At 36.8% G+C, this 8711-nt stretch overlaps 1 long non-coding RNA gene across 1 annotated transcript; it reads right to left on the bottom strand.

Moving 5' to 3' along the window:
• Nucleotides 1-4417: 4417 nt before the first annotated feature.
• LOC140243801 (uncharacterized) lies at nucleotides 4418-7733 on the bottom strand. Its single transcript, XR_011902252.1, has 3 exons — nucleotides 7608-7733; nucleotides 6653-6976; nucleotides 4418-5603 (listed from the first exon to the last, which is right to left on the bottom strand). It is a non-coding gene; the product is annotated as an uncharacterized lncRNA (long non-coding RNA).
• Nucleotides 7734-8711: the final 978 nt, after the last annotated feature.

An 8711-nucleotide genomic window follows, 5' to 3' on the forward strand; every position in this document is an offset into this window, starting at 1 on the left:
TCATCCCAATATCTGGGTCAAGTAAATATAACTGTTTTCTTTGCAAAAATAGTGCGAGTACGGGGAAGGTGATAGGCGTCACTCTGGCGAGTGGGATAACAGTAAATAGAGCGATTCCTTTCGAACATGTGGATAAAAACAGATGGTAATTCATTAGTTGTTAGTTGAAAATTCCTGGATAGTAATAAAATAGGTCTGGAATTTTCACAATTCTCTTTTGATGAAAAAAAGCAGTTGGTATGAGCAAAATATATATTCGGTTTATAATGGTTTATTGTTTATGATTCTTATTGCACGCTTTTGAATACGGAGAAGGGAATCTAATAATGAGTGAATTGTATTTCCCAGCGCCAAAATTCCATAATTAAAGTGTGGAGATATAAAAGAAGAATATATACTCTGCAAAATATAAACAGGGGAGATAGGCTTAATCAAAATCCCAATGTTTCTGGATAAAATTTTACTTACAAAATTAATGTGAATTTTCCAGGATAATTCTCGGTCAATCAAAAGCCCTAAAAACTTTGTGTTATTAAGCTGCTTTAAACACAGGATCATTTATTTTATCATCATTTATGACGATTTCCTTATCTCTCATGTGCAAAGTACGGCATAATTAATGATGAATCAATGATTACTCAATAAGTACGTTTTCGAAAGGGATTTGATTAATTGTACCATACAGAAACAGCAATAACTTAAATGAAAAAAAAGCTCATATAGGACCCTGAAAGCATCTGCAGCTTCGCGTTTATGACGTGTATGATTATTGAAGGTACTATGTCTGCTCCACGTAATGTGTTGTTTTTTGCGCATGATTGTTCTCGAAAACATGCACCCCATAAAATATCCTGCATGCAGAAATGATCATGCCTATTGTGGTTATCAAGTGTTGAAACATTTTACAACTCATACACTGTGAAAAGGAAAATTTGGTATATCAAAAACTAGAGTAGAGGTTTGTACATTTACTAGTATCATATTGCTGCATAAAGTCATACAAGACATTCGCAGTACGCACATCACGCACCAACAAACACACTAAACATCAAGACACACATATAGATTAGGTATAAAACCAAATTAAGAAAAGATGGCAATTTTCACTTCTTAAAAGTAGGTTTCCAGTACGGAGTTGTGACGTTTTTCACACATACGTGTTATCCCCCCCCCCTTTCAGTGCCATTTACTCCGTCGTCTCCCCATCTGTCATTCACCTCTCATCTATAATGCCTCTTAAAAATAAGCACACTTCATACATACTGACAAGAGCTTAGGGAAGAAAATAAATGATAAACATTTATGACATGTTGAAATATAAGAATGCAGAATTAATATTACTTGTTCTACTTTAAAACCATGGCAAATATAAAAGTGAGTGGTGAGTGAGCAGACGACGGAAAGAACTGGCCCATAAACGTATTCAAAACCACAGGTGAGACTCTATAAGCGGACACATTTTCAGAAGCCTAGGCATCGAGTTACACTTTAAGACCGGCTTACACTTTAAGACCGTAACATACGGATGCTAGTGACCGAGGAGTAGGAGCCGTGCTACTTCAGGATGACGACAACGGACACAGCAAACCTGTGTGTTTCTTCTCCAAAAAACTGAATCGCCATCAGCAAAAGTATTCAACTGTGGAGAAGGAATGTCTCAGTGTCGTTCTAGCCGTGCAACATTTCGAAGCGTATTTGGACGGTGTAAGAGACATCGTGTTGTACACTGACCATCACCCATTGACGTTCTTAGAACGCTTCAAGCACAAAAATCAGCGTCTCTTCCGTTGGAGTTTGATTCTCCAGCCGTACCCACTGAGAATTGTGCACATAGCAGGAAAGGACAACAAATTAGCAGACGCTTTGTCGCGAGCTTGAAACTGTGCACGCGCTGATAATGTTGCCGAACGATAACAATCTTAAATCGACACTGAAACCTACATCAAGCAGAAATTTCAAAGAAGACTCAAAACAGACAAGAAACTGATGTTGATTTTTTTGTGCATATGACAATATATTCATGTGTTTATGTATTTTTGTTCAGTTTTCTGTGAAGGAAGAAATTGTATCTATGCTAATCATGTTTGTTTTAAACGAAAAAGTATATGTGAGTGATGCTAGGAAGTATGAGAAAGTACTAGTACACAATATTCTGTCTTTATAAGGAGACATCACTTGAAAAAAAAATCATGATGTGTTACACGCCAAGCATTGTATAATATTTTGAAAACCCAACATCACAGGGAACGTTAGGAAACAATATTTGTGGTGTGTAAGATTACAGTGAGAGTTGTGCTTCAGTTGCACACTTCTATTTTGATTTCAGTTAATGTAACCCAAAGAGTCAAAGGATTCATATTGTTATGTATACCGATACGTTACAGAGTTAATGCTAGTAAATGCAAAAACAGTATAGCAAAACACAACCGGCCAGTCACAGGAAAACTGTCGCTCAAATTTTGAGTTTTATGTCAACCGATTTGTGTTAAAACAAAATAATTTGTGTTGTTTTGATTTAATGAAAAAGTGTTGAGTGAGAGTGAGGCATAAAGAAACCAAGACATATCGTCCTTTTTGTAAATCAATAACCTGTATATGTATTTCGTTACAGAGTGACAGAGTCACATTTGTGTGTCGAGTATGATCTCGATATTTTCCAGAGTTTGCACATACATCCCTGCCAGAAAAAAACACATAGTGTACCACATAGTCACCACAGTGTGAAACACACTGTGTTCACACAGTCAATCCACTGCGTTAATTTGGAACACTTTTTAATACGGTGAACCACTCAGTGGAACACAGTGTGACAACACTATGAACCACACTGTTACCACAGTGTGATCTCAACCGATCAACCACAGTGTGGTTCATAGTGTAGTCACAGAATGTTTCATTGTGTGGTTCACTGTATTGAAAAGTGTTCCAATTTAACGCAGTGGAATTACTGTATGAACACAGTGTGTTTCACACTGTGGTGAATGTGTTTCACTGTGTGTTTCACTACGTGTTTCGCTGTGTGTTTCACTGTGTTTCAGTACGTGGTTCACTGTGTGTTTCACTATATGCTTCACTGTGTGTTTTCACTGTGTGTTTCACTGTGTGTTTCACTATATGCTTCACTGTGTGTTTTCACTGTGTGTTTCACTGTATGTTTCACTATATGCTTTGCTGTGTTTTCACTATATGTTTTATGACAGATGTCACTTTTATCTCTCACACATTAACTTCCGTCACTCTGTGGTTTCTTTCACACAATGGCTGTTCAGCCACACTGTGTATTTTTCACCCAGTGAATTTCCTGCCACACTATGGTATCTTTCACACAGTGACATCTACTGCCACACCGTTACCTTTCACACAGTGATCTCTCTGCACAATGTGGTATCTTTCACTCAGTGAGTTCTCCATCCAAACACCACACTGTGTACACTCTGTGGAGATTTTCCATACAGTTACCACACTGTGAGTACTCTGCGGTAGTTTTACATCCAGACTAAACACTCTGTACACTCTATGGTGATTTTCCATCCAGTCTTCACACTGTGAACACTCCGTGGTGAGTTTCCTCCCAGTGCTGTCACATTGTCTAGTAGCTCTAGTGCAGTTTACAGAATGAATTATTTCCAGTAATTAATTCATTCGTTGTGAAGAAACAGAAATACAGAAGATTTCATTCCGATGACAAGCTTTCTTGGTTATGGCCCGATTCCTGCATACTTTGATCCGCTTTAAAGAACAAGTTCACCTTCACAGACATGTGTGTTTAGTGAATGCAGCAATATTAGTAAAACACATCAGTGAAAGTTTCAGGAAAATCAAGACAATCAGTTCAAAATTTATGAACTTTTGAAGTTTCTGCTCACTGAAGGCTGGATGAGAAGACTACTATAGCTTGTGATGTCACATTCATGAGTACAACGATGTAAAGAAAATATAAAGAAAATTCATATTTTCACTTTCCTCGCCTAATAAAAGTTCTTTTAAATTCAGCTCTTTTAGAAGGCAAGAAGAATAATATTACCCTTAACATACGTCTGTGACAAGGTGAGAAAATGTACACTTTTTTTTTTCAAAAAGTAAAATTTTGTGAAATTCTCTTTTTATCTTTTTAATGTATTGTAAGCTGTGACATCATACACTGTAGCAGTCTTCAAATTCAGCAGTAACTGCGTAGATACTTTAAAAATTCATAACTTTTATACGGATTGTCCGATTTCCCCCAAACTTTCACTGATTTGTTCTACTGATATTGTTGCATTCACGCAATCCACATTTATATGAAGATGAACTTGTCCTTTAACTAATGAAATTTCATTTTGTCAAATCCCCCAGATTGTTAAGATGCAGTCTTGTAGAGCACTACTTATACCTCAAAGGAAAAGACAAAAGTGCGCAAATGTGTACTCTGCATCAGTATACTAATTTAATATCAAAATCAAAAACACTTTTCTTATAATACAAAATCAATCACAATATAAATGATTTACAAATACAGCTCACTGTAATATCTATAATGTATCTCGGCATCATAGTTTTTAAAGCTTCAAGGTATAAACTTGCCAGGACAAGACTTCTATGATAATCTATATCATACAAAAATAAGAGGAAAATACAATCAAATATTAAAACGTGCTTTATTCTGTAATTGCCCACAAAACATTCTTTCAGTTTTATAAAAGAAAAAGCTATGTCTCAATGACAATTTGCATGACTATTATGAAATACAAGCTTGCTTCATTTCCTGTTATTACAAACCAATTTAGGAATATGTTACAGCAGCGAGCTCTCGTAGCACATATATTCATGTTTCCTTTATCAAAACAAACAAACAAACATAATCTTACTTTCAGGGCAATACTGGTTTAACAGAACAATATTTGGTACAATTACCTCATTAATAGCCACATCTGGGCGAGTGAAAACCTTTTAATGATGGTTTCTTGGTACAATCAAGTATGTTAGAGGGCTTGATTTGACTGATTAAAATCAATACAGATGATGACTTCTGCATGAGGTGTGATCTTATCTGTAAGACTGAGATCTGTGCACAATTCAACACCAATTATGGTACTATGACTGGTAACCAGCTTTGTTTGCAGGCGGGTTTAATGATTACAATTTGAATCACTAATAATCAATAAAAAGTTAGGCTAGATGCATTCTTTTTATCGATATTATACCTAGTCAAGGCTACACAAATGTTATTAACTTTTCGGCCCGAAACCAGAAATTGACTTCATAACCAACCCTAGACCTCCCCCCCCCCCCAAAAAAAAGGGGGGAGAAACATGCAATGGAGAAAAATCATTTGCACTGGGCATGCTAAATCACCTTATATTCAACAAAAGGTTGGTATGACTCACTGAACTGTATAGCTGTTCCAGGAAGGAATGTTGAGATATTGTATAGTTACCAAAATTCGAGTTGTATTTGGTTTATCTACTGCGATGGATTTGGATGTGCCACGAAGCCGTACAAATCACACTTCCTTTTGGGTGAAGAGTATCCCACCGGGGCCAGGACTACCTTTGACCAGGATTGCTGGCGCGGTTGTAGCATTCCCAGTTGAGCCAAGCCATCGCTCAGTATGTCCGAATCTTCTGTACAGAATGAAAAAGAAAGATTGAAGACAGTATTAATGATGATAAAAGCACGCAGTGTCATTTACTATTAGCATATAAAATAATCAATATTAGGATTATATGTTTCATTATTTAGATCTTACAACGAAATTTCACTTGCTTGTATTAAGTTATGTCAAGTAATAATAAAAATATGTACCATATTACTACAACAGGAAAAGGAAAAGTTTTGTAAAATTGTTTAATCACAGGTGTTATATTAGGTGCACTGCAACGGCTGCTAGTCTACAGGGGTAATTACCCTTTATAATAGTAATAGCAACAATAATAATCACTAGTATGATAATAATGATAATAATGATAATAATAATGATATGAAATATCTATTTAGCACTTAATACATGTTTCGAAGCGCTTTACAACGCTAAACAACCATACAATATCCATAAACTGCAATCAATCACAACTTTATACGTTTTTAAAAAAGCCAGTGAAAGGCAGAACAATCAAAGTCGAAGTAAGTGTACAATGTATTTATGTTTTGCACAAACTTCATTGCATATGTACCATTCATTTAAAACTTTGGGAGATTGCAGTTTAATTTCGGATACACTGTTCAACGTTGTTGTTTTTTAATATGGTATTATCATTATTTCTCTCGTATGGATATTTCTTGTATAACTTTCCAGGGTGTACTCTCTCTTAGCTATCATCTTTTAATTGAAATTTTTGAAGATTTTGCTCTCAAGAATTCAATCAATAGTACTTCGATTTCCCTCGAAGTACTGGTCTCGAAATCTTATCTTGGACATTCCGTTGCCAATGAGGTGAAATGCTTTAGCATACCGTAGAACATGATATACTGGCGTCGGGTATTCATTTGAATTACAAAAATAAAATCAGCAAAACAAATTATCACCAAAACTTAGCACATTAATAAGTAGTGTTGGCTTTACGAGAGTCACATAGTAATAAATATCTTTTTTTGTTGTTCAATAAAAAAAGAGACAATTTTTGTTACATATGTCCGAAGAAAATGAAATGATGAACCATCTGAATTACAATACCTTCTTAACTGAGTCACCACCTGACTCATAAGAGTGCATCTCCTGGTCATTTGGGGACGTAGATGGGTCGAGATCGAGGCAGGCATAAATGTGGAGTGAGAACATTGTTGTGGAGAACCAGACAGTCCGTGATGGTACTAGTAAGGGAGGGGTGGTGTCATTGTAAATTCTGAAGAACGGAACAGAAGCTGAGCCGGAGAAAGCAAAGTCATCTTTACTTTTCTTTGATGGTATGGGCGCTGTACGTGCTGCAGAAGACCGGTGATCTCTTTGCTTCTATCGGCTGTGCTTTCTCCAGAGCAGACAAAATGTTTTCCTCCAGGACTGAAATAATAACAATAAAAATTTTTAGCGCTATTAGGTTTGAGGCTCATTTTTTTTTCCATCTTCTCAACATTGCTTTTTTTTTTCTTGCACTTGCAGACTATGCAGCCACACACATATTAATGCATTCACCCTCCATCCATACGTATAACTGTTAGGCCACATCACACAATGCACAATGGTATCTGGTGTACATCACACCACAACACCAGTAGTAACTTCATTTTCTTGGCATTCTGTCCATTACTTTCTTACAGTGGTTTTAATCAAACTTATCATTATCATTCCCCCACCGTCCCCGTTTTTTGTCTTTTCACTAGAGTCTGACAAATGTTTTCTGAACATCGCAGCATATATTTCCTGAGACGTACTCAAGTTTCCTTCTTGCAGTTAGATTGATCACATTTAAATAAAAAGGTTCAGCTTGAATCTAAGCCAATAAAAAAGTTGTTAATTAATATGTTACAGCCCGTTATCAAACTGTTCTGGTAATAACACACGTTTTCCTATTGAAACCTGTCCGAGTATACACTCGGCACTATTATGATGAGGAATTAGAACTATGCATAGCTAGGGGTTCTTGATTAGATTACTAATAAATTCTAAGGCGACATTGATTTGATGGACTCACCATTTGATGTATAGACCACATGAAAACACTCGCATGGTTGCATCCTACGTTGCCAGGCTGCCTGGTATACCTGTCGCTGTCGCTCAGCCGTATCCGAAAGTCACATGCAATATGACTTGCTTTTAGGTTTGCCCGGTTAAAATTACCATTCACTTTTGATTCTTTAGCTTTAGCACTGCACATTTGCACACTGTCCAAGTTTGCAAAGGAACGAAAACATGATGAAACCACCAAACGCAGGAGCGAACTATAATTCGCGTGCGTTTATCAATGGCCATGGGCGATACGTACACTGTACGCATACCAGGAAAGTGAAAGAAAGACAACCTCCCTGCATATACGGAGAGGTTAGACTGGGTGCGCAGTTCAAAATGACGATTAAATCTCTGCCAAGCCGCTTGTTTCGTAATACGTCAAGGGGTCAAACCACTGTGAGATCTCTACGTAGCGTACAGAGTAGAGATAAGTACATAGAGGTCAGCGGTGGGTCAAACAGACTAGAACCAAGATCCACCGCACCAGAACCGTAATCATGCGGATATTGTGTGTTCGCTATGTATATGCGGGGTGTATGTGCTGTGTGTGAGTACGACTATGTATGTGTGAGTGCGGTGCGTCCAAATCCCATGAGGTTTTCTAGTCAGGCTGCAGCATTGCCTTCAGGTTTAAGTGCGCAAGTAGAGTTGTAATCACAATCATGTTTTCCAAGTCTCCGTAGAAAGATATTGAAGAACACAATCGCGAATGCATTATGTTGGATCTGTGTTAATATTCTTTTCTCGTACCTGTTGGAGAATAATTATTATATCCGGACTAATTATTATTGCAATCATCTTTCGGCAAAAGATTCATCAAATGTTGTGCGATTGCAAGTTTGTGTTGTTTCTTTCAATTGATTAATTCTGGCATAAATTATTTACATTGCAGAATCATACCATTTCAGTACTCTCTAGTTTTGACGCTATTTCTCTGTCATATAAATTTTCCTTGGTGTCTTCTTCTTATGTTTATTCTGCATCCTTCAGTCCTGAAGATTACTGAAGATCTTATGTGTTGATTTAATGTGTACGATAATTATATAAAAAAGACACATTGTCTCTGCGT

Source organism: Diadema setosum, chromosome 20, assembly GCF_964275005.1.
Source record: "Diadema setosum chromosome 20, eeDiaSeto1, whole genome shotgun sequence".
NCBI classification, from domain to species: domain Eukaryota; kingdom Metazoa; phylum Echinodermata; class Echinoidea; order Diadematoida; family Diadematidae; genus Diadema; species Diadema setosum.